The 26,774-nt window shown below is 39.5% G+C and overlaps 1 pseudogene; it reads left to right on the top strand.

Annotated features, from left to right (window-relative positions):
- Nucleotides 1–6,710, top strand: part of LOC149211655 (F-box/kelch-repeat protein At5g15710-like) — a 33,609-nt pseudogene extending 26,899 nt beyond the window's left edge.
- Nucleotides 6,711–26,774: the final 20,064 nt, after the last annotated feature.

Raw genomic sequence — 26,774 nt, 5'->3', positions numbered from 1 at the left:
TATGCTTTTACTTTTGCCTTTGGCTTGAATTTGTGAATTTCTAGTGTCGAAACAAGTGTTTACTTCAAAATCATAAAGTGTCGTAATCGTCTCTACCTTTTGATTTCGAAAAGAAGCTTGTTTGTGTTTTTCACTTGAAAGCGAATTCAAATTTGTACAACAACTTTCTTTTTAGGCATCAATATTAAGAAAGTGAAAAACAAATACATGCACATGTGCATTTGCATATTGACACTCTGTATGGCTTGATTTAGGAAAAGTGCATTTACAGTGTGCTCTTTGCTCTTTGAGAAAAGATTGTGTCTTTCTTTTCCCCTTGTAGCTAGGATTTTCATTGCTGAAAAGAGATAAAAGCTTGCTTATCATCTTTAGATTGCATTTTAGGAATTACATCTACATTTCATGGTGAACCCAAAAGGCAAACTTCATGAGAAAGATCAACCTGAAATAAATTCAATGAACTTAACAACGCTTTGTAACTTAACGCACAACATTTAGAGGTCTAGGCTAGAGACGTATTCCGGCGTCGTAAAGCCTGGTAACTGTTGTCCTCACTGATGGTTGGGTGATTCCTCCACTTTGAGACGATAAGTGCCAGTACGGACATGTGCTCCCACGTACCGTCGAGTATATATTGGGAGACCCCTATAGGCATAAAACCTTTATCCATAGGAAGCCGTGTCGGCCGCCCTACTGATCGCAATGCACCGAACACAGCATTCGGGAAGATTGACTGCCATACCCTAAAAAGTATTCTGCAGTTTTGTGATTGGTTTGGTACTCCCTCTACCTAGACCTCCAGAGCAGTCCCTTTCGTTCCTTTTCAGACTCCTTAACGGAAAAGGTCCATCTGAGCACTTGTCACTTCAGGCTCATTAAAAATCGAAGGATACTAGAGTCATCTTTTGTTTTTTCTCGACTCTTTAAAACTGAAAAAACAAGTTGTGTCAAAGCTTGTTAAAATTTATTTTAAATGGAATATTCATACCCTTTTCCTACGTTGATCTTTAGGTTGAGAAAATGGAGCCTACCAACCAAGGAATTCCCCTTGGTGGAAATCCTAGTCCCTTCTCCTCTTGGGGAGATGTTGGTGCGCCCCATATGGCCACATTGTTGCTTCCAGGACTGACAATTGGCTTGCCAGTATGGCTCTTCTCAACCAATGTCGTTTAGAACACCACTATTCCTGAACAATCGAATCAGCAATTAGACGAGTCCAGAGTTACCCACCAGCCTTCTACTTCCTCTAATTCTTCCTCTCCTCCTTCCTCTTCGCTTTACGGGACTAGTAAAGCTAAAAGCCAAGTTCCTAAGGAGAAGAAGGAAAAGAAGAAGAAAGAGAAAAAGAAGAAGGAGCCAAAGGCGAATAAGGGAAAACGAGTGTCGTCTAATGAAAATCCACACACAGCACCGACCAGGCCTAAATCGCCATGTGTCATTTGTAGAGGAGACCACTTTCACAAAGATTGTCCTTGCATCCCCCGGATACTAAGGGACTGGTCTCCTCGTTTGCACAATCCGGTGTCATCAACCTCTAGAGATCATGTTGAAAGCACACCGTCAACTAGTGAAAGTGAAGCCCCAGGACAAAAAGGGAAAGCTAGATTTCCCTGTAGACTGTGCGAAGGCGACCATGCCCTCCACTGTTGTCCCTTCTTAGACGAGGCTAAAAGAGTTTTGGATGATCGTCCGGTTTCACCGTTACGACTTCCTCCTGGATAGAAAAAACTCTTGCCGAGTCCGTCACTAGTTGAGAATCCAGCTGGCCCGCTCAAGTGGCCGGCTGAAGCATCTATCATTGAAGATAAACCAATTGAATCCATACCAGACGAAAGTCAAAAGGTCGAGGCGGCAGTTGACCCGGTCTTGCCTTCAGAGGTCTTATCTTCGAATGATACAGTCACTGAAGAGAATAAGGATGACACCGTCCAAATTCTCTTCATCGACACAGACTGCGACGAACATGGGGGCAATCCATCCATTCCTTTACCGCAGGAAGGAAGTTCGTCAGAGCCATACCCGGCCGTCTACTCGGTCTCACCTCCAAGCAACCTAGTTGTATCCTTCGACTGGAATCAACTAGGCAGATCTCGTTTGCCAGCAAGAATACCATTCCGAATTATCGTTCAAATATATAGAATGGTCATGGATGGCACCATCATAGATGAGGGGGCTTTTGTGAGTATCCTTTCCTCTATTGCTTGGAAAGCGCTTGGTTCACCATCGCTATTTCCTGAAATGAGAAATCTGAAAGGCTTTGATAAAGGAACCAGTCGACCTTTAGGGATCCTTCCCGATGTGCCCATAACATTGAGAAGGAAGATAGTTCACATGAACGTCATGGTCGTTCAAGGACCCTTGGATTATAACCTACTCCTTGGACGAGACTATATTTATTGCATGGGAAGCATCGTCTCCTCACTCTTTAGGGTAATGTGTTTTCCGCACGAAGGAAGAGTGGTCAAGCTCGTGGACCAGCTTTCATTTCCCGGATCACGCATAGCAAATAGTCATATACTGTCCCTAAATGGTCTCTTCACGCAAGAAATGTCTCAATTCCCAGTCCGTCCTCCCGATGAGCGCGAGTAATTCGGAGGGATATGACTGAAACCCAGGGGGCATGCATCCTGGTCTGCTTCGGCAAGAAAACTTCGGGTATAGGGTAGGTTTCCGCGGGAGAATATGACTAGTCTGTACCCCGTCCGTCGATGGAAGAGGGGTTATTCTAGAATAAGATTCTCTTGTCAAAGTTATGTGGGTTGACAGACGGAGTCACTCACCTTTGTTTATCTCGGTAGACATCGCCAAAGAAGTGTTTTGTTTGCACCGCAAATAGAGCAATCTTTGGGTAGCCTGTAAGAGGTAGGCCTCTCCTGATAGAACAAATGTTTTGTCTGCAAATTGAGGGGTAACTTTGAAACTCTGTTTTATACCTGGGGGCATGCAAACCTTTTGGCATGCAAGCAAGGGGCGGCTATTTATTTTTTAAATTTTTAGGACCTCTAACCCTTTAAACTCGTAGGACTAGTCGTCACCAAACTTGCATAAAGAAAGGATGTGGGGCAAAACTCTAAAAGTTGCCGTTTTTATATGAGACATTCTTATCATATGACTGGATTAATCGAGCAGTGTTTACCGCAAGGTTCAAGCTCGTTAAAAAATAAACCCGGACCGAGCAAATGTTTCCACCCGCGTTTAAGCTCGTTAAAAAATGAAGTATTCCCTCGGTAAATAACCACTGTGAATGAAACATTTTCAGCCATTAAAGCCTTGGTCGTGTTTGCACCGTCACCTCCACTTTTCATTGGCCGATCATTCACCTCCATTTGATTGTTTACCCATTTTGAGGAACAGCTGCGAAGAGTGATTTCACTAGCCATCCTTGTGACACTGCCGTGATTGGAAAATTCCAAACCTTACCTGGAATCAGCTGCTACCCATTTTATCACTCGTTCCTCAAAAGACGAGTCTTCTTTAAGCTCTTTTCATCTGACTCGTAAAATATGAAAAGATTGCCGAGTTTTGGCCTTCCAGCTCGTTAAAGCGACCGGAAGTGCTATCCCTCCTCTAGATTTTAATCTTTTTGGACCTGAGGGATTATTGCACAAAAAGATCGAGCACTTATTTTGTTCAGCTCGTTAAAACTATCGAAAATTCATCCCTTTTGTATGGTTTTATACTTTTTCGGACTTAAGGGATTAGATGACGAAAAATGAATTCCGGAGTTATCTTTACGTACCTTTTCAGACTCTCTAAAAATGAAAAGGATCGAGTTATCTTTGTCGTTAGACTCGTTAAAAAGATTAATAGCGACAAACTTGTCTTTAGACGAGAACGAGTTTCACTATCGCTAGGCTCGTTAAAACATAGCGATGGGTTTGCCCGAAGGGAAAATTATAGAACAAGCATATGTTATCCTCCTCAAGCATGACAAAAATAAAGAGGTACTGGTCAGAAATGACTGGGGAAAAATTGGGAAGAAAACTCAAAGAAACTTTATTGGTAGCAAGTCGCTCTTGAACATGACACTTCCACTCCGTGCCTGAGTCGGGTTGGGTTGTTTCATTCACCGGTCACATCACCATGGTCACACCATACCATCCACATTTGGGGTAAATGCTACCGATCCATCACATAAGTGTCGCCGACATGTTCAAGAGAAGTCGTCCAGAGAAGTCACCCGTGTCCCATCCACTACCATACTTATACTTCATTCTTTCATGACCGCCACCCTGAACCGTATATTACCAGATTGTTTTCACCTCCATCAAAATCATTTGCTCCGTTCCGTGTCATTGATGTGGGATTCATTAAGGCCCTCCTTTGACGGATCGCTTCTTGTCGACATCAGCTCATTATCCAAGAAGTTGATCTAGGAACACCCCTTCAGTACTTTGAAGCTTGCATGCCCCAATGGCAAGTTTCTCACTTCCGGCGATGGGTATACATCAATGACCTTCGACCGAAAGATTTTGTGTGGTGTTCGATGCCAAGTCCTTTATTCACACCACGTGAATTGTACTGCAATACCTTGAGGGTCATTATCATTATCGGTGATTCCTCTCACCCTTGTTAACAGTTTACATCATTGACTGGCAATCAAGCGATGTCTTTCCATGTTCGACTTCAAAACATTTCTCACATGGATCGACTTGTACTTAGAGTGAAGATCGGACGAGATTGAAGACCCCGGATCTAGTTTCATCCATCCGGGCTGCGATATATATTCAGGAAAAATAAAAACATTGAAATGTACAGCATTACAGCACAGATAATCATCCTACCAAAAGGATGATGACTTCATCAGAATCATCAGTCTAACATCAGACGATTGTCTGTCCTATGTACATGAAAATGAATTTGTAAAGCTGAGCATGGGAATGCTCGCCTCAGCTAGATCATGAAAACAGTATGAAGATAATGTATTGTATTGTATCTTATTACAGGTCTCCTCCCCAGCATTAGAAGAACTTCGGATCCTCCTAATAAAGCATTTCACCTGATAAACGGCCTCATACTTTAGGGGGCAACTGTTATAGACATTTTTGTGCCTTACAGCTATAAGCATGAAATGTCCATAAACCAAGGGATCCTAAGTCCCTAAAAGTGTTGTTCCAGCTCCTAAAGAAACAAGGTCAACAAATTACAGCTTCTCCCAGAAGTTCTCCACCAGAAACTGCTCAGAACTAGTCAAATCAGGATCATTTCAGATGCTCCACTAGCTAACTGCGTTGCAAAGCACCCAAATACACTGGCTAGGTGCGTTGCAACGCACTTGAATGCACTACCAGGGTGCGTTGAGCGGGAAATGACAAGTGGCAGAGTCATTCCACGAGGTGGAGAGACAATGGAAGCTTCCAAAATCTTCTCCAATGACACTTGCCTCACTGAATTCGACCAGTGATGAGTAAGAGGCTCTCAGTCTCCAAGTGGAAGCAAGAACTGACAGAGAGAAGCCACTAATCAATTCATGAGCTAACTCATCCTCTTTGCATACATCTATATATGGATCCCTCACCAAGAGATCCAGGGGCTGGAATTTTGTACATTGCAGAGAATTGCTGTTGGTTTTGTGATAGATATCAGAGTATTGGGTGATTTATGCTTTGTTGGAGGTGAAGAAGGGATTCTATGCTGGGAGGTTGATGCTGGATCAGGAATCATCGGTTGTAACTCCTCCTGGATCTTCTTGTTTTATCAATAAAACTATTTGAGTTTCTCCTACATGCTTGTATATTTGATGTGTGTTATATTTGTATGTTTAGCTTAAATCTGATCCTAAGCTTTTTATGAACATAAATCCATGTCTTTGTGTAGTTTCTTTCTTCTGTGAACTTGAAGGAACTTGGTGACGCTGGGCAAGTGAGGGAGCAGATAGCTGGAAGCTGTCAAAGAGAAGAGAGATTGGATCAAAGGACTAGCGCAAGACATAGGTTGGTTCATCTTAATCATCTTCGTTTATAGTTCATAAAGGAGAATACAAGAGTAGTTTTCCCTGTTTGTTTCTGAGGTCTCTGTCACAACCCAGTGGGATAGGGTCGTTCTGAATAGACACTTTTCCCGAAAACACCAATATCTGGAGCAATCTTCCCGATGATGTGGTGGATAGAATCCTTGCCAGGCTACCGACATAATCCTTTCTCTTCCTCCGTTATGTATGCAAGAGATGGAATGCTCTTCTATCATCACTAAGTTTCCTTTCACTTTATAGAAAAATATCTACTGGCAGGCCCTGGTTAATCATGTTGAAGATCCAGGATGAAAGAAATTTTTGGGCTTATGATAGCTTTCTTAACATGTGGCACAACATATCACTTTCGTTCTTTCCCTATCCAACTGCGGAGGTAGTAGCTGCATCAAGTGGATTATTGTGCTTGAAAACTGCATTCCGTCTTTTGGTTTGCAATCCTCTTACTAAAAATTAGAGGGAGTTCCCCTATAATTCATTTGAACATAATTTGTGTGCCATTGCAATGGTGGATTTGGAAGAACCTAGAGGGTACAATATTCTATTGGCTGGTGGTTTTCCAGATAGAAGAACCGAGGCCTATGACTCAGTAACTGATAACTGGAAGAGAACAGGGGATTTCATTCTAAGTAAAAATCTTAGATATGAGGCAACTTACTGTGACAATGTGATTTACTTCACAACTTCAGAGCCTTTTATGATTATGGGGTGTGATAATTTATTTAATATTTTCTATTTCTAATTTAGTTACCGATTTACAAGGTATTCGTTTTCTGTATAGGATTGAACTTGCATATGAAGAATTGGAAGGTAAAGACATACCAAAGGTTGAGAACCCATGTAATAATTACAGTATAAATTTAGGAGTAGAAGGAAAAAAAAATTGAACCCTGTAATTATTACAACAGATTGAAATATACCTATATAAATTCATAACTCTGCAATTTAATAGAAGAGCGGGTTGTGCAAATTTGAGTGTTCCTATCTGTTTGTAATATTTAAAAATTGTGTACAACTGTTTTCTCTGTTTGAATATTTATAGCCCTAATTGTTGTTGTTGTTTAAATGCCAACATTCGTTGTGCCAGGAAGAAAAAACCATTATTTTGTTTAAAAATAAAACAATCCCGTTAGATTTTCCATGAGTTTTTTATAATTTGGATGACACTTCCCTACATTTCAATATTTCAGATTGCGAGGTGAAATTTAGTATTACCTGAGTTTCCACCTATGAATAATTCAAAAGGTACTAGCATCCTAGCAGAAGTAGCGGTACTCATGCAATTATTTATTTTATTGCTCATAGTCAAACTTAGAAGCGGTGATCGTAAATGAAAAACCAGAGCTATTTTTTAAGTATATATATATATATATATATATATATATATATATATTGCATTTCATGTGCGTCAAGGCCAGACTATACTATTGGGAAATTAATTCATTAAATGAAAATAGAGTCTCTTATATAATTTAAAACCTTCACAGGATGGAATAGAGGCATGAATGTTTTCTATATAAACTAGTTACATTTCATGACTTTCAACGTTTTTTTTAAATTAAATGAGAGATGTTTTCATGGTATGAGACCAAATGGTATGAAAACATGGTTTTTTATGGAGATGTGCATTAAGATAATTGCATCTTATGCTTACTGGTTAACTGCGAGTAGTGTTTATTTGTTATTTAGACTATGGATTCAATGAGCTTGACAATTATGCTTACTTCTTTTGTGATTTGAACTAAAATAAGGATGGTAACAATTTCCCATTTATAGGCTACTAAAACTCTGGTCACTTATGTGACAGTTAAACCATTTCACGGTGGTCACATAGTGTTCACTTTCAATTTTCTTAGCAACAACTACTAAGAAAAAGGATGGAGTAGCTAGTCCAGGAAAAATAGTATGGAAAAATAGTATGGGGCTCGCATGAATTCTCCCTTTCTATGATCTACGACTTAAGTATTTTTGGAAAACTTTCAATGTCCTGCTCCTGATTACAACGCCCTTATTCCACTAGGGATGGAAGTTTTTTCCAATAGAAGTTTGTTGGGAATGCTATACAATGAAATCAATTTTTTTATATATAGAAGATTGACAAATATTGCTGGCAAACTTCCAATGTCCAACCCCTGATTCCAATGCCCTTATTCCAGTGGGGGATGATAAAAAATAAAGAAAAAAATATCAATCTAAACAATAGGACTGACTACTTTTAGGGTAAGTTTTGGTTTGTTTAAATCAATGCTTTTGTTCTTGTTTCATAAGACCGCCCAAAAATGTGAAGCTTAGTAGAGTCCAACAAACTACTAGGTTAAAACTAATGCCTAACTCCATATAATTGTGGGTTATTTTCTATGTTTGAAATTAAGTATTCGATAAACATTTCTCTTATTTATTTTCTAGGAAAACTGCATCATCATAGGTCCTACTATGGTCTCTTTGATCCTATTTTGTTGGCACCTTAGAAATTACAAAGTTAATTTAGAAAATTAATTTCTTGGATAACATTTACCTTGAGGGGGTGATAGCATATATTGCATGTTGAAACTACTAAGCATCACTATATAATCATATGGAGTTTCTCTAAAATTGGTGGTTTAAATTTGAAATTATCTACAATCGGTAAATTTGGAGAGGAATAAGAAGAAATTAGCTTTGTATGGTATTTGAAGTGGCTTCAACATTTGTTCCATAAGCCTAGCATGGGAGCTTTCTTCTCAGGTGAGAAAGGTAAGTCTACCTTGCCCATGCTTGGCTACAACTCCATATCCCCCAAGAAAAATTGTGGGGGGGACGAGAAAATTATGCACCATTATGCCCAGAAAGTGCAGAGGGAAGTTCTCGAAATTTTTGTGGGTTTGCTTCATTCTTTAGAGAGAGTGGTAGTCACATGCAGGAGCTTAGAAAAACTTCCCTCTAGGCCACTTGTCATCCGTCTATGTGGTTGGATTATATGTTAGACGATTGTAGAGTGTTCAGCATTCAATCAGGCTAATTTAGTTGGATGAAGCAAGCATTTGGAGCCTAATTCCTGAAGCTAATCAAAGAATTTAAGGTTGAACAGTGATGTCCTAACCAAACACCCACTATGGGTTTATTTTGAATAATCTTAAGGACATTTGGAAGTTATATTTGTTAGAATTCTTGGCACATTTTAAAGGTTAAAGTCTTGGCATAATTGTGAGGGTAAGTCTGGAGAGTTGTTGCAAACAACTACAAAGATTTGAACTTACAAATCTAAGTCAGCTTCTGTGAGTTGGCAATGTCTACGCTTTCAACTATCCCTTGAAATGAGTGAATTATGTATGCACAATTTAAGCTTATCCAAGACAAACAGTCCAACAGCAATCTACATCCTTTCTTGAGGCTACTGTGGAAGATTTTTTCTACAAAACTACATCATAATTACATAATATGCACCTATTTTGATCATGATGTGAATTTATCTTTTCTTTAATAAGAACTTCTTCAGAGAACCTGAATTATGTTGGTTATCTAACATATTAATCCAACATGTTTGCTAAGTTTCACAGTAAAAACTATACAACATCTATTGTTGATTACCATAGAAGTTGCCCAAATTGTTGTTATGATCTCTGTCTCATTTGTTGTTGTAAGCTTCAAGAAGGCCATCAACCTGGTGTTGATGAAGCAAAGTCTGCTCAACATAAATCTCAGGAAAGAGCTAATTCTCTTGTTTGAGACAATCTTGGTGCTTTAGCAAGGAGATCTGGCATTCTCGATCAAAACTTTTACTTGATTGTCAGCCACATGAACCTTGTGTTGTACAAAATTTATATTGACTGTGAAGGAATTAAGGAACAATAATGTTGTTTTTGCTGAGCCTAAAAAGGATTATCAAATAGACTGTTTATTGGTCCTTGTGGTATGAATTCTTTGGATCTTGTTTGTTCCCTTAATTGTAAGTGCATAAAAATATTAGATTCATAGTACAAGGTACCATTAATCATGTGAGCCATTAATCGTTAAGTGAAAAGTGTGGATTATTAGACATGCATTCTAGCTAAAAAAATTAATAGAAGTAGGAAGTCCAATTGGTCAATTTTCTTTGCCAACTGTACAACTTTCAAAATCACATGTATTACTTTGTTTAGGTTTCAAAGACCTTTTAGGGAAAATTAATAAGCATTGAGTCAGTCATTAAATTTAGGTGATTTGCAGAAGCAAAAATGAAGCTTCTATCAAATGGATTAAAGGAAGCAATATTAATTCAATAATTAATAAAAAATATAGTCTTAGGCACCCTAAATCAATTTTAGTTTATACAACTTTAGAATTTCATTTCTGCTACATGTCTGCATGTTATTTAGATTTTCCCATTCCCATGTCACGATTGTTCTTCAATTTATACCTTACTGCATTTCCTTTGCAACATCTGGTGCAAATGCTAGTTTATTAATTTATTATTTAAATATAGTAATGATGTTATCTATTAATTTCATAATAATAGTAATAACAAGGAGTTATTTATTAATATAGAAAATATTATAAGGAATTTAGTCGATTTTCATGCCAGCCATGGATTTTCCTATTGTCCAAATCACTAATCTTTATTAACATGATTTTATAGGCCATTTGTTTCAATAAGCTATTCAAGTCTTGTATTAGAATGATTCAAAAAGATAGTACATGAGATTTGTTTTCTATAAGTATTGATCTATCACTACGAAAACTATATATCAATCACATAGAAAATTTGACTTTATTTATTGAAACAATATAAAACAATATTGTGTACTTAATCTACTACTAGCCTGCCTACTATATTCCATCTCCTATAAACTATTGATTCCAAAAAAAGCAAAAAATGATAACAAATTTTAACAGTGTGAGTAATCATTCAGAGGGGATATCCATCTACATGGTTATGTGTGGACTAATTTCTTCCTATGAATCAATAAATTCCAACTTCATGAGAGCATGAACCATCTTTGTCACCTTGCTATCCAACACCCTCCTCTATTTTTGGGTCTCGTCTAAGAAAAGTATAATTTCTTGCTGCTCCTCTAATCACTAAATTAAATATTTCCCCATGATGGTTTTTAAATGCCAATATATATATATATCCATTGTATGCATGTATTATGCATTTTTAGTCCTTTTAATGTTTGAATTGAGTATCGAATTTCCCACCTATGTTATCACTTCCTCATTAGAAATGAAATTACACTCTATTTAAGCTTCTCACTTTGTGTTCTTGATATCTTGATGGATGAATATAGGATTAATTCTATAATATATCCTAAACAGTCCTTTTGAAATAGTTTGAGTCTAGGAGGTGGAGGGCCTCATGCCATCATAATAACCTCTCATTAATTAGGCTCCTTTACCTCTAGGCATGAATCTCAAGATATGGAGTAACAACAAAAGAAGGATAGAGGGTGACTATGGTTCCTTAGACTGAAGAGAGGTCAAAATTTAAGCTACATAACCATTGGAGGGAATTGTAGAGAGGATACCTCAATACTGTTGACAAATTAAACCCACTTGGTCTTGGACAAAGAGAGGAGTGATTCCTTTGATCCCCAACAAAAGTGAGAAGCATAAAAAAAAAATTGTATATAAATAAGGAGAGCTTCCCAAATCTTCTAACCAAGGAGAAAAATGAGGGAAGATAGAGTAGCGTAAGAAATAAGTGGAATCCTCATAACAAATTTTGTTGGAGAGAGAAGGGGGGAGCCTTTCACAGATAGCACAATCACAAAACAAAAGTGTTGAATAGGAAGGAATGTCGAACACAAATAAAGAGACTTGGAGTGAATAAAACAATTGAGGTTGTAAGCAAATATTAAACTATGAAAATTAAATAGAAGCAATGCATCAACTTCTGAGAGCAAGGGGTAAAACTTTGAAAATTCTTGCAAAAGAGGAAAAATTTTTAGACAACATGAATATAATAATTTAGAAACAACTCACAGAAAGGACATAACAACACACACTAAGATAAAATCTAGTATATGTGATATCCCCAGTGATTTGACTAAATACTTTATTGGTTCAAGATGAACTAAGGTTAAACTAGGATATTTAAATTTAAATTATTATTTAAAAATAACAATGTTTTATTTATATTGAGAGAAAATCAACGAAATTTATTTGCACTAATATTATTTGGAATATGTAAAACGTTATTAGGTAGGACTAATCCCTACCAGTGAGAGAAATGGTTGGAAAAGTAGTTATGTTATAAGATGGAATAACAAAAGAGGAAAAATTCTTAGTTCTGGCCCATTCGCTTTAGGAAAAATAGGAAGGAAAATGGGGCATCAGAGGAAAAATGGATGGAGATAAATGCCATAAATATAGAATTTATTAGGGAGACCAGATATAGATGGTTGGAGATAAATGTCAAAATTCTGCTACTCTAAAGGAACTTATTGTGGGAGAGAAAGATAGTAATTCCTAACAACACCATTGGGAGAGAAATATTGGTGAAAGAACCCTTAGATTAAAGCAAGATGTTTCTTTGGGGTTGTAAAGAGATAATCTTTGACGTTCAAAGGAAAATACTAGATATCTCATTGGAGAAAGGAAAAGCTTGGGGTAAGCTAGGCTAGTAGCTAGCTTATGGTGGGGTGGATCGTTAGAGCTTTTTACATATTTCCCATAAGAATAGATAGGTATTTATTCCATTCTCTTGTATTATAAGAAAACTGAAAGTTGAAATGTTGTAAAAATGTGGTGACTACTAACATAAATGGGAAGAAACATTGTATGCATTTTGTAGTAGATATAGTATGTGAATGTGAATGTGCAAGTCTAGGCATTGTTTGTAAAAATGTTGTACCCGAACTGGTATGGAAAAATACTAGCGAACAACATATAGAGAAGAGAGGTAATAAAAGAATTGGTAAGTAGTCGACATGATTGGCCATACATTTGACATGCAAAAATGACCAAGTATTGATACACCTTCCATAGTATCTTCGTCTTGTAGATATGGTTTGGTGTCATCCTGAATCTAGCCGACTCCTTCACCCAGTTCTTCAAGATTTATTTGGAGTTGGAATTGCTACTGGGTATGCTGAAGGGACTCTCCATGATGGTCACAGGCTCCGACATCTGATACATCTCATCATAATCCTATGCCCTGAAGGTTGCAATATTCTTCCCACCGACAATGCTCAATGTCATTGTCTCAGGATCTGTGTGTTAGACGATCCAGTGTATCATGTCCGTGCATGGGAACGCGAGGTATCTGCATGCAATATGGTACAAGCCAGACTTTTGAATTTTCACAAATACCTGGTGGTCTTTGAGGTCTTCCCCAAATGTGCCTGAAAATGCATCATTGACCTCTTGCCATTTCAACTTGATGTCCTTGTCTAGAAATAGCTTGGTATCTTCATAGATTGGTAGACTTGAGGACACTCACTCAACTGCTGCTCCAGTTGCACTTCCGTCAGTGTCCTTTGATCCTGCTCTCTTGGAGGCCATTGACCTTGTATTGCTAAGAGGCAGATGAACACCTGAAAGATATGAAGACAAAGTGACATGCATGGCAAGAAATCTGTCAGTGAAAACCAAAGCAAACTTAAGGAATGACATAACACATACCTGGGGATTAATTGGGAGGGATTGCGCAATTTATTCTTGGAGGATGGGAGACTGTTATGAAACCAGCTCAAGAAAAGATAGATCAACGCCTTAGAATTTAGCCTCTTCGAGGGGGCAACCTCCTTGACATTACATAAATGAACAATTCTTGGATGATACAAATGACAAAACCTCCTTTCTATATATAGGAGTCTAAGGAGTCACAATATAATCCAGCCGACCTAACAATAATAATATAAAGCCACAAAAATAACAATAGAGGGATTCTATGGGGCACAGAAATAACAATATGGGGGTAATAGGGGCACAACAATATAAATAAGGGGTATAACTACAATAGTAATGGGGTAATCACTAGTATTATAGGGACCCAACATGCCCCTCTCCTTCAAAAAAGTGTTGTCCTCAACGCTTGAGTAGTTTTGGATACTTCTGCATAAAATTTTCATCCTCCCATGTGGAATCTTCAGCAAATAAGTTCTTCCACTTGATAAGATACTCTGAAATTGATCGATTTCGTAGCTGTCGAGTTCTTGTTTCTGTGACTGCTTCCGGTTCCAATATCATTTTTCCTTCCTCGTCAAGTTCTGGCAATATTGTTTGAACTGGGAGCTTGTCGCCTATAACCTTCTTTAAACATGAAACATGGAAAATTGGGTGCAATCGAGAAGCTGCAGGAAGCTCCAATTTGTATGCCATAGTACCAATCTTTTGCAACACCTTGTACGGACCATAATACTTTGGTGATAATTTATTATCCTTCTTAGCTTGCTTTAGGGAAATTTGCTTATATGGTTGTAGCCGTAGGAATACCCAATCACCTACATCAAAACTTCTTTCACTGCGATGTTCATCTGCCTGTTGCTTCATTCTGTTTTGTGCCAACACGAGGTTATCCTTTAAGAGTTGGAGGACTTGTTGTTGATGTTCGATGTGATGTTCCACTGCCTGAACCTTAGAATTTTCTCTTAAATATGATGTGATGGATGGTGGTTGGTACCCATAAAGTGCCATAAATGGGGTCATTTTTGTTGCTGTATGGAAGGAAGTGTTATACCACCATTCAGCCAGAGGCAACCATTTGACCCATTGTGTCTGTTTATCAGATACAAAGAAACGAAGATATCCTTCCAAACATTTGTTTACTATCTCAGTTTGCCCATCAGATTGAGGATGATAAGATGAGCTATGAGCTAACTGAGTACCAAGACAAGAAAATAATTTTGTCCAAAAATTTCCAGTGAAAATGGGATCTCTGTCACTTACAATAATCTTTGGGTTTCCATGTAGCTTTTGAACTGTTTCCATAAATGCAGTAGAAACTGTACTGGCTTTAAATGGATGTGATAATGCACAAAAGTGTGCATACTTGGTAAGTCTGTAACTACCACCATGATGACACTCTTTCCCTCAGACTTGGGTAAACCTGTGATAAAATCCATTGAAACCTCCTCCCAACGTTGGCTTGGAATGGATAAAGGTTGTAATAGACCCGGTGTCTTAATTGTTTCAACTTTATTTTGTTGGCAAACCAAACATTCCGCCACAAACTTTTGAATATCTAATTTAAGGCCATCCCAAAAAAATTCCTTCTTAACCCTGTGGTAAGTTTTAAAAATCCTGAGTGCCCTCCTAAGGGAGAAGTGTGCAATTCCATAAGAATCTTTTGTTTTAGCTGGGAATTCTTACAGAGGTATAAGCGATCTTTGTACCATAACGAATCATTTTGCCAGCTAAATGTATCAGAAGTATTGGAATATTGTTGTAGCTTTCGAATAAGTGCCCACACTTCTTCATCATTCTTCCATTCCTCCTGTTAACACCCAGGTTGTTCCCTATGACTCCCAAGGGAATACGGCCGGGGTAACCACTAACCAAGCTTTGGATTGCAGTCTCTAGCCAAACTGCAATCAGAGAGGGCTCTCTCTTTAAGATTTATCTCTGTCTTGTGAAGATTTTAGGCTAGTTATGAAGTAAAGGTTTGTTTTGAATTTTGGTTGAATGATATCTTTCAATACCTAAGATGTAGTGTTCAGACAGTTGTAATTCATTGGGCAATGGAGTCTAGAGCTGTGAATTGTTTAAGATGCTTAAGTGGGAGTGTTCAGAAATGCAGGGCCTATTGGGTATTCCAACAAACAAACTTAAAACTGTGGTGATGTTGTATGATTAGCCAATGGAAAGCATTTAAGAATTTTCCACTAGGCTAGTGGTGTGAAAGTGAAGTATATTGCACAGGAGCAAACTTGAATTCCTGAAACAAGGGTCACTGTGAAAGATATATTCTGAAAGTGCAGCAACTAAGAATTACACTTATCAAGATTATAACTGAAGAAAACATTCATTAACAACGTAGATTGAGCTCAGGGTATTTCATGAATAAATCCTGAAAGCTATTCTTTTCCTTTGCTGTTAAATACTAGAATTTAGAAACATGTATGGATTGTAAAAGACTGAAACACATAACGAAGAGAGTTACAGAAGACTTATTGTATTGTGAGATGCCCAGGGATCCTACAACTTTTAACAAACACCATGAACGCATTCAAACAGCTCAGAACTTGAGAAATTCCATCACTTCTTTTATTAAACTCTGAACAAATTACAGCATAGGATCTCTTCAAAAGGAAATCAACAACCACTGCAAGCTTATGCGAGGGGCAAATATATACAAACGGTAATACAAAATATCTAAGGCGTTGAGTCATCTGAGAAATAAATGTTTTCACCAACTTTGTACAGAACAGTAGATAAGAAGTTATTGCTGCTTTTAATACAACATAAATACTCTTTATGTCTGTCAGAAGATATTTTGGCCTTTGGAGGCCACTGAGTCGGTTGGAATGATCTGCTTTTAATGCTGGAAAATGCGCTTTCGTGGCTGCTCTGCTGTAACTTCTCGGCCCTGTCACCTGTAGCTGTCCATATTGCTTTTGTTGGCCGAATATGATCTGCTGAGTTGGCTCAGCCCTTCCCTTTCCATGCACGCTGAGTTTACTAAGTTTTCCTGTGCATGCCACTTATGAAATTGAGTAAAAACTTGATTTACAGGCCCTGGCTTACAATATTAACTGTATCATCTTGGTCCAGTATTCCTGTGTGGGCAATTGGTGTCTCATAATTGCCTCTAATGTCTCATCTGCCTCTATGTATTTGTAGAAATTGGGAGGCACTTCAAACAGGTGTTTGATCTCGTTCATTATAAAAAATAAGTTCTCTACCCTGTTGTAGAGACTTTGACCTGTGGCTGGCCCTGTTTCCTCTGAGGTGCTGGCCTTTTCTGTGATCTGATTCGTGGCAAAGGTGTTAACCCTCTTGGCATAGTTCTCATGTGAGAGTAGTCTTCCAGCGCTGTTCAGTAAGCTTGGAAGACCTCTGTTCTGCAGTGCCACAAATTTGTACATGAATCTTTTGACCTCGGTCTGCATATCTTGGGTCCTTCTCTCTAGTGTCTGCACTAGGCTTTTCAATGTTAGGACCCTTTTTATTAACTGAATAGTCTCAGTCCTGTTGGAGATTCCCATAGTGGCCAACTGAGCACTTGTTCTATTATTAAGCACATTGATCATCCTATTGGCAACTTCAGGCATATTGCCTAGAGAGGCCCTTGATCTCTGAATTTCCTTCTGTGCTTTTGGAATGAGCTCCAACTGCTCATGAATTGTCTCAATATACTACCACTGGTCCGTGATAGATTGGCCAATGTTGGCCCATAGGACAGTCTTAAGCTCAGCCACTACCTTGTCCAAAGTGAGCTCCTTTTCTAGCTCCTTTATTCTCTCCTTGAGTGCTTTGATCTCTCTCCCTTTCTCAGCAACACTCTGCTTGGATTTATCATATTTCTCATTAATCTTGGCAAGGCTTTCCCTGGCCTCATTCAGCTCTGTCATTTGTGCCTCTAAGGCTTGAATCTCATTCCTCAACTTTTGCATATCCAGGCTTGGGGCCTGCTCGGTTGTTGGTGTTGTTGCTGAGGTGGATGGTGCTGCCTGCTCTGTTTGTTGAGTGGGGGGAGCAGTGGTTTGAGGAGCTTCCTCCAAGTTAATAATTTCAGGAGGAGACTGAGAGGCTTGTCCTCCTTCCTTTTCCTGCAATGCTGCCTGTAATGCTGCCTGGGCAGCTTCTGACTCTCCCAACTTCTCTTGGGTTTGGATCAGCTGTTTGTATAGGGATACCAGCATAGCTGCTGCATCCTGATCATGCCTCAGCTGAGCAACTTCTTCAGTTTGTGGGTGAATTGTTGCTGGGACCTTGATCATTTTCCTAAGGGCTGCCATGTCTGCATCCCTCAACTTCAACAAAGCCTGCACAGCCTTGACATCCTTGGGATCATGCCCAAGTTCTATGATTATCTCCTCCAAGGCTTTGATTCTATTATCTTTTGCTTGAGAGGATGCCCTTTCCAACTCAAGCTGGGCAGTTGTATTATTTAGGCTATTCTCTAGCCTGTAATTCACCAGTGTTTTATCTGCCAAGGAGGCATATACCATCTCACCCGTTTGCTTATGGAGTTCAATCTGATCCATTGGGTGGATGTCCTTGGCAAGGACCTCAAGATTGGTCCTTATGTAATCTGTTGGGGACTGAGGCTGTACCACAGCTGGCATAAAGTGACTCATAATCATCTTACCCTCATGAACATCATAGGCAGACATCAGCCTTTGCTGGTTGGTAGGAGCCATTTTCAGCAGATGGTTATAGAGCTGTATTTTAAGTGGCTCATTTCTCCTTTTAATATCAATGAATTGCTGCTTGATGCCTCCTTCAGCTTCTCTTTGGTGGCTTGAGGAGCTGACTTCTCCTCCCACTGTTCTGTCTTGTCCCTGTTGGAAGGAACTTGCAGATGCTTCCCTACTCGGTGGGCCCATGCCCAAAGACTGTCCCATTGGCATTTCCTCCTCAGAAAGGGGATTCATTCTATGCCTTTTTTCTCCCTGATTTATGGATGATGCGAGGGGAGTTTCTCTGTCCCTTTTTCTGCTTATATCCTCTTTTTGTGGAGTTTGGAGGACTGAGGCTTAAGTAGTAGTTTCTTGCCTAGGAGGCACAGTGTCCTGAGCCTACTGATCAGTGAAAATTGGGGCCTCAGCTGCCCTTTCTTGTTGTAGGGGCGGCTCTTTGTCATGCTGCCCTTCTTCTTGCTGTAGACCCTGTTGTTGTGGCTGCTCTACTTGCTGGTGTTGCTGCTGCACCTCCTCATGAGGTGGCTGTTCTGTTTCCATCTCTTTTCCCTTGCCTTTGCTTGAAGTTGGCTCACTAGCCTTGGCCGCTTGTTGGTTTGCAGTTGAGGAAGAGGCAACTGCTCCCACTTGTGTGCTTGGAAGAGTGAACACCTGTGAACAAAGTTCAAGGTCAGCCATCTTCTTTAGATTTCTCACTGCTCTTTGATTCAGCTCTTCTTGTGTAATAGGCTCCTCTAGGGTTCCTCTCCTCCATTTTTCTTGGTTTGCATATTTTTCAATGTGAGGAATCCTTACATGATCATAACCGGACAGCCTATACTTGACCCTTCTTAAAGTTATGAAGTGATTAGGGTCATAGGGTTTCCAAAGGAAACTGGTCTGAAGGCCAAGGGATTCATGCATTTTGTCTGCTTCTTTCCAACCTTCCTCCCTCTTGTTATAGATAAAGTGGCCAAGTTGGTTCCTGACCTTCAGCTGTGCTTTCTTGCCTTTGCCTGAAAAGTGAAGCACATCAACATTCCCAAACTGCCTGAAGTATTCCAGGGCAAACAGTCTCATGGGTACATATCTGGGTAATCTGTAGGGAGGCAATTCACACCCATATATCCTGATGACTGTGTGGTTCTGGTAGAAGTACCAGTCCCCAATGCTATATGCCTTAGATAGTTGAAGAATTCTCTGCATATCATCAGTCAATCTTGGAGGAGGTGAGCTCATCAGCATAGACATGGCTGGGTGGATAAAGAGATCTATGAACTCACAGTAAGTATAAGGAGATTGAGATCTGCAGTGGAAGGCAGAGGACCAATAAACCACAGACCTTGGGTTGCCTTGGGCATCCACTCTTTTAATAGGAAAGGAAAACTTGTCATGTTGATAATATAAAATCAGATGGTAAATGTAGGAGGTGTATCTAAACACCCTTTCTCTGGCCAAGTTCATCAGCTGCTCATGTATTTTATCAGAGATGTAAGTGGCATAGTCATAGCAGATTGGAGACTTGCCAGGAGTGAACATGAGCATCATTACCAGCACAGTTTGATCCACCAATTCAATTGAGTTATAGCCCAGAATGGGACTAATCATGTCTACCAGGTCTCTGCCCAACTGGTTGAGGTATACCTGGTTCAAAGGAGGGTATTTCACAGAGTCAGAGTCAATGTACAGCTGATTAAGTTTGGTGACCTGAGCATCTGTCAGCCTGGCTCCTTGATTGATCAAGTCTATCAATGATAGAGGGACCAATTTCTTCTCAGTCTTGAAGCAGAGCATCTCTTTGATAGCTTCAGGGGTGATGTAGAAAACAGTTGAGCCTGAAGGGTCAAGCACAGCCCTCTGAGTAGGATCATAGTTTTCAGCACACAGATGGATCAAATCAGGGAACTGGTTGACCTGAGGGAGCTTGAAGATAAGGAGGAAGGAGTCCCATATGCCCAGCACATCTGTTCCAGTCTCATGTTTGGCCTTCAGTTCATTGAGCAGGTGGATATGGAACTTGGTTCTCATCAGCATCTCCTTTGAGATTTGATAGTCCAGGTCTGCTAGAGGCTGCCACTCCAATTCTCTCTGAGGGGCGTTCAAAGGAGCAATGTTTAATGCCACAGGGGCTACTGGTGGATCCATGATTTGTTTTAGGATTCTGCTGCTTGTGGACTAGTGTTACTGTGCAGAGCAACACCAAAGAGTTTTCTTTGAACAGAAAGGTGGATTACTCAGGAACAGAGGACAAAAGGTGAATTACAGCAATTGAAATACTGTTTAAAACATGAATAAGGCAAATGTCTAACCTTAATCTCTCTTTTACAGCAAGTTGGTATAGTTGGGTTACCAGTTCGCGATTGCGCGAACAGAATGCAGTTTATGGAAAACACTCGGGCAAACAAAGCTTAGTTGTTGAATTTCATCGTTACAGGTGCAAATGGGGACCAGGCACAGGGGATTTGCCGGTGAATTATAAGTTTCTCAGTGTTTTAAGCTTTTTATGGTAATTTACAGACAAAACCAGGTGTATGAAGGTTTCACACGGATAAATACCTGATATACAGTCAGCAATGGTCAAGAATGCAGGTGAAATGGCGCGCCAGCGGTCTCCAGGTCGAGTTCAGCAGGTTGGCGAAGTTTCGGACGTGAAATTCATGCAGAGGATACAACAGCGTGTTTTGCAAAAAGTGCAAAAAACGCGACATTTCGGCCAAAATATAGTTTTTTCGGGACTTTGGCGCTTTTTTTGGATGACGTCAGCATGACGTCATCAGGTGGGGTCAAGGTCGGATGACGTCAGCATGACGTCATCGGGTGACGTGGCGGCATACGAGAGGTCCACGGGGATGATGAGGTGGCAGACAGGTGGAGCAACTGGCGGACGGGGCGCTGACACGGCGGTGACGTTGGCGGTGACGTAGGCAGGGCGGATCAATCGAAACCAGAAGTGGTTAGCGGTTTCGTATCGCACCGCTTTTGATACGGAAGCGGAATTGTTAGGTGTACCTCCGATACGACGTGGGGGTGACGCATGGCAGAGGCCTAACGTCACCCTTTGACAGATATCGGAAGCTATCTTTCGGACGTCGGGGCCGGTCCGATATGCACGAGGGCCGTTGGATCAAAAGGGCCCGATCCGACGGTCGACGGATCGCTGAGGTGGCCGGACGATACGGACCGGGAGCGGGATATAAAATAATATATTTTTTGAGATTTGCGCCTGGCGGGACTTTTGGGAATATGGTGGGTTTCCATGGTTTTCAATGTTTTTCATGAAAAATGCGCATAGCGCTAAGACTTTGGGTAAACGGAAAAAGTGGGTTTTTTACATGTTTTTTGCAAATGAAGCGGGTTATGGGTAAAAAGGGGTTTTTACAAGGTTTTTTAGCAAATAAGGGGTTTGAATGAATTACATGACTTCAAAAGGGGAAAGAGGGGTAGGGGTTAGGGCTCTTAAACTGGCCAGATGTCAATTTAATCCCTGATAGTGAACATATGGCTATAATGCCAAGGGGAGGGATATTTATACAATGCTTGGGGTTTATACACCATAGTGTTATAATAGTAGGGAAAGGGTAACATAGGGGATTTAGATAATAGAAGTTAGAGGTTAATATGGATGGAACAGATGAATGAGGGGTGATATTACTAAGTTTATTTGAAAATCACTTAGTTTAGGGAGTAGATCAAAATGAAAAGAATTTTTAGACAAGAAATGTGGCTTTTAAAGGAACAAGAACCACCATGAAACCTCAAATTCTTCCATGAATCTCAACTGATGAGGGGATGTTAGTAATGAGAGTGAAAGGGGAAACTGGGAAGCTAGACATGCTCCCTTGCTTTGCTGCAACATAATGGAGAAGAGGACCTTCTCAATTCACTGTTATTTCTTTGTAAACAGTTTATCAAACACTCAACTAGAAAGGAATGACACTTCTGCAACCCCAACTGCCTACCCATCTATTTGCCTAGCATTTTTTGTTTCTTCATGGAGGGTGCACTTAGACTTGCAGACCCTTATGTGCCTTTTCTTTTCTTTGGCTTTTTCCTTTTGATTCTCTATCTACTGCTACCCTTATTGCTTCCAAGGTCCCAGATTAAGCAGTTGGGAACCTTACTTCTCTACCTAGCTACTGGTTTGCCAAGATTAAACAGTTTGGACAGACTTCTTCCTCTATTCTACAACAGAAAATTGAAACATGGCATGATCCAGATTAGGCTTTTGGATCACCCATCAAAACTGAGTCAACATAGAACTATGTACATACACTGTTTTCCCTAGGAAATATGGGATCTTTGCATCGCCAAAGCAAAGCATATTTGGACCTTTCTTTGCCAATCATGAAATATGAAACCTATTGATATAGGTAGCTAACAGTGGCTCCACATGGGGATGGTTTTTCATTTGAAAGACCAAGAACAGCAGGTCAGAGTGCCTTGGCCCTTAACTTCTTGTATCAAAACTTGGAGTATTTCCTCTTTAACAATCCAAAATTGTGTTCTTCCTATCTTGGTAAAACTTGAAACTTATTTACCCTTTGCTGATAACCTATAAGACTTGAGAAACTGCAATTTTACATGTGAAAAGAAAGTGATATATACACCTAAATATGTACAAGGGAAGTTCAGGCTGCCCTCATGGATGGTAGTCAAAATAGTGCTTCAACATCCTGCCATTTACAGGACCTTCATTCAAATCAGCTTCATCAAGACTTTTAAGGAAATAAGTATTGTTTCCTTGCACTGCTTGAACAGAAAATGGTCATGTCCAAAGGGAATCAAATTTTCCATGTTTTCCTTTATCTTCCCTTCTTGAATCCCATTTGAGGACTTTGTCTCCAATATTGAAATCTTCTGCCTTAGTCCTTTTGTCAAAAGCTTTCTTTAATTTTTCTTGTAACACTTGAACTCTGCTGTAAACTTGATCTCTAGTTTGCTGCAAACATATTATTTGATTTATCCTTCTTTGCATATCATTTGGTTCAGCTTGACTTTCTTGAAGAAGTTTCATAACAGGAATCCCTAGTGCTGAAGGGAATTTGGCTTCTAGTCCATAAACTAACTCGTATGGGCTGGTCCCAATTGATCTCTTGGTTGATAGTCTATCTGCCCATAAGGCATTCACAAGTTTCTTGTGCCAGTTCTTTTTATTTTCTTCTAACACCTTCTTTATAATGTTTACCAGGCTTTTATTTGATGATTCAGCAAGGCCATTTCCTTGGGGATAGTATGCAGTAGAATGGCCCAAGGTAATGTGAAATTTGTGGCAGAAATTCACCATCTTCTTGGACCTGAAAGCAGCAACATTGTCTGTTATTATTTTGTCAGGACAACCAAATCTAGCCAATATGTTATTCTCCAAAAACTGAATTATTGTTGAATCATTTGCTTGTCTGCATGGAACAGCTTCAATCCACTTAGTGAAGTAGTCTATAGCTGTTAGAATCCATCTGTGTTGGCCTGAGGATGAGGGATGAATTTCCCCAATGAAATCCAAGCCCCATTGTTGAAAAGGTCTCTCTGTTGCAATAGGCCTCAAGGGAAGTGGTAGTAACTTTCTCTTTCCCTCAAACACTTGACATTTATGACATGATGTGGTAAACTTTTTAACATCAGAGAACAAGGTGGGCCAATAATAACCAGCCCTCAGTATTTTATCCACGATGGACTTCCAATACAAGTGTCCACCACAGTCACCTGCATGAAATTCTTTTATGATGTTGTTAGTCTCATTATCAATTAAGCAGTTTAGCAATATCCCTTCATGGTTTTTGCAAAGCAAATTGCCATCCATGACACAAAATCTTGAAGCTTTCATTTTAAGGAACCTACATTTAGTTCTGGACAGTCCTGGGGGAGCACACAGGTTTTGTAACACATAATAGATATCAGAGTACCAAGGGGATTGTTCAAAGGCTACATTGATCTTTGGAGTCGCCAGCTCCGGTTCATTGTCCAGCTGGTTTATGTCTAAGGCTTGGAAGTTTGCTTCTGTCATTAATTTGGCCAAGCCTTGCCCTTTTATTAGTTTTGTAGGTTTTATCTCAATATCAAATTCCAAGATGTTGGCAATCCATTTTCCTCTTCTACCCTCTAAGTTTTCTTGGGTGAGGATGTCTTTCACTATGGGACTTGGCACATAAGCTATAACATGTGAATAGAGGATGTAAATCCTGAAGTCTTTGATGGCCTTGACCAAAGCATAAGCCTGTTTCTCCATGATTTGATATTTCAGAGGTGCATCTCTGAGGGCTCTACTAAAGAAAGCAATAGGTTTTTCATTTCCTTGGTCATCTTTCTGTAATAAGACAACAGCAATTGTGTGTTGGGAAGCAAAGGAAAATATGATAAATTCCCTATCAAATTGAGGGTTGGTTAAGACTGGGGTTTGGGTGAGGGCCAATTTGATACCTTCAAAGGCTTGATTTGCCTCAACCGTCCATTTCACTTTTGAATCCTTCTTTAGCATGTTATTCAATAATCTGATCAGTTCAGCTAAGTTTGGGATAAACCTTCTCAAGAAGTTGATCTTCCCCAAGAATGCTTGCAATTCTTTGATATTTCTTGGGTGGGGCATCTGTAAGATAGCTTGTATCCTATCTGGGTCAATTCTTATGCCATCCTTTGAAATGATGTGTCCTAACAGCTTACCTTCTTCCAAACCAAACAGGGACTTCTTGGGATTTAAGGAAATTCCATATTTCGTACATGTTAAGAAGATCTGCCTTAGATGTTTCAAATGTTCTTGATCTGATTTTGAGAAAGGTGTGAGGTCATCTAAGTAAATGACTAGAAAGTCATGAATCTCCTTGGCAAAAGCAATATCCATTGCTCTTTGAAATGTTGCCCCTGCATTTTTCAATCAAAAAGGCATTTTTACATATTTGAAAGTTCCCCATGGGGTTGTAAATGCAGTTTTGTCTTGATCATCAGGGTGTACTAGGATTTGATTAAAGCCTGAGAACCCATCAAGTAGTGAGATCCTTGAGGCACCTACCACTCTCTGGAGGATGTGATCCATCTTGGGCAGGGGATAGTTGTCTTTGAGGGATACTTGATTCAAGTTCCTAAGATCCACACAAAGCCTTATTTCACCAGTTTTCTTTCTTGTGGGCACCAAATTTGAAATCCAATCAGAAAACCTGATTGGAGCTATGATGCCAGCTTTAAACATTTTTTGCAATTCCTTTTCAATTGAAGGGAGAAGCATGGGATTGATCCTTCTCAATTTCTGCTTGAATGGCTTTTGATTAGGCTTGAGAGGGATGGTATGCTGGATAACAGAGGTATCATAGGATTTTAAATCCTCATAACCCCATGCAAAGACATCCTGGAACTCTTTGAACAGGTCAATGTATTTAGGTTTTTGATCAGGAGGTAAAGATGTAGACAATTTTATTATCTTGGGTTTTTCAATGGTTCCAATGTTGCATTCCTCAATGGCAGCATTTAGGGGCTGCATTTTTGGCTTTCTAGGGATGTCATTTGAGTCAAAGATATCTTCTAATGGAGTTAGGCCTGTTGGAAGAAAATTGTCTTTCAGCTCTATGATTTCAGCCTCTACAACAGCTGCTTCTTCACAACTGATTTGTTGAATTTGTTGTATGTTTTCCTTGCTGAAAATAGTTGGATGTAGCATTTGTTTTGCTGTTTTGGGTGATATTGGGTGGTTATTCTGTTCACACTGTATTTGTGATTGACTTGCTCTCTCAGTGTCAATATTTAATCCTGCAAATTCTTGTTGCAAAGTTAAAAAATTGTTTATTTGTATATCATCCTCAAATACTTGCCAATCCTTGACATTGTTTGGAATAGAGGGCCTATGTTTTATCTCTGCTGTAAAGCAATTACTAGGTTCAAAAGGTAGTTTGCAGGTACTTGCAAATGTGGCCAAACTATGAGCATGAAGATTGTGGGTCCTGGCAATTTTGGTGATTTGGAATTCAGTGAAGGAGTTTAGTATTTCAGCAACAGCAGTCCTGTAAGACCTCAATATTTTGTCATTAGTGACAAAATTTCCCTTTACTTGTTGGATGACTAAATCTGAATCTCCCATAATTGAGACTTTTCTGGCTTGTAATGACTTTACTAGCTTGAGGCCTAGTAGAAGAGCTTCATATTCTGCCATGTTATTAGTGCATCTGAAATTTAGTCTATAAGCTCTACCTTCTGCATGACTGCTGTGTTTATTATGTATCCAAACCCCAACTCTTGCCCCTAATTTGTTCACTGACCCATCAAATTCAAGGAACCACGGGATATCTTGTTCTAGGGGAGAGTTAATGACCTCTTCATGGGCTGGAATTGTAAGTTGAAGCTCTGGTTTGTCATCTGATTTGTTTTCTAGGACAATCTCATCACTTGATTGAATCTGTTCGATTTCTGGAGCAGCAGCTGTGTTTAATGTTTGTTTAACCATTGTTTCTTGGGCAGCAGTTTGTTCATTAGTGTCCTGCTCTTGTTTGAGTATCTTGGTTTCAACCTCATTATTTGAGAGACCTGTATTGTCATTGAAAAGGATGTATGAGTCTATGTCTGAATGGACAGCATATATGGGGAAG

This window comes from Pinus tabuliformis, chromosome 1_1 (assembly GCF_031772625.1).
Source record: "Pinus tabuliformis cultivar Carrire ecotype Pingquan chromosome 1_1, CPIR1, whole genome shotgun sequence".
NCBI lineage: Eukaryota > Viridiplantae > Streptophyta > Pinopsida > Pinales > Pinaceae > Pinus > Pinus tabuliformis.
Note: the sequence above shows the minus strand (reverse complement) of the source record. Positions and strands in the feature narration are given on the sequence as shown.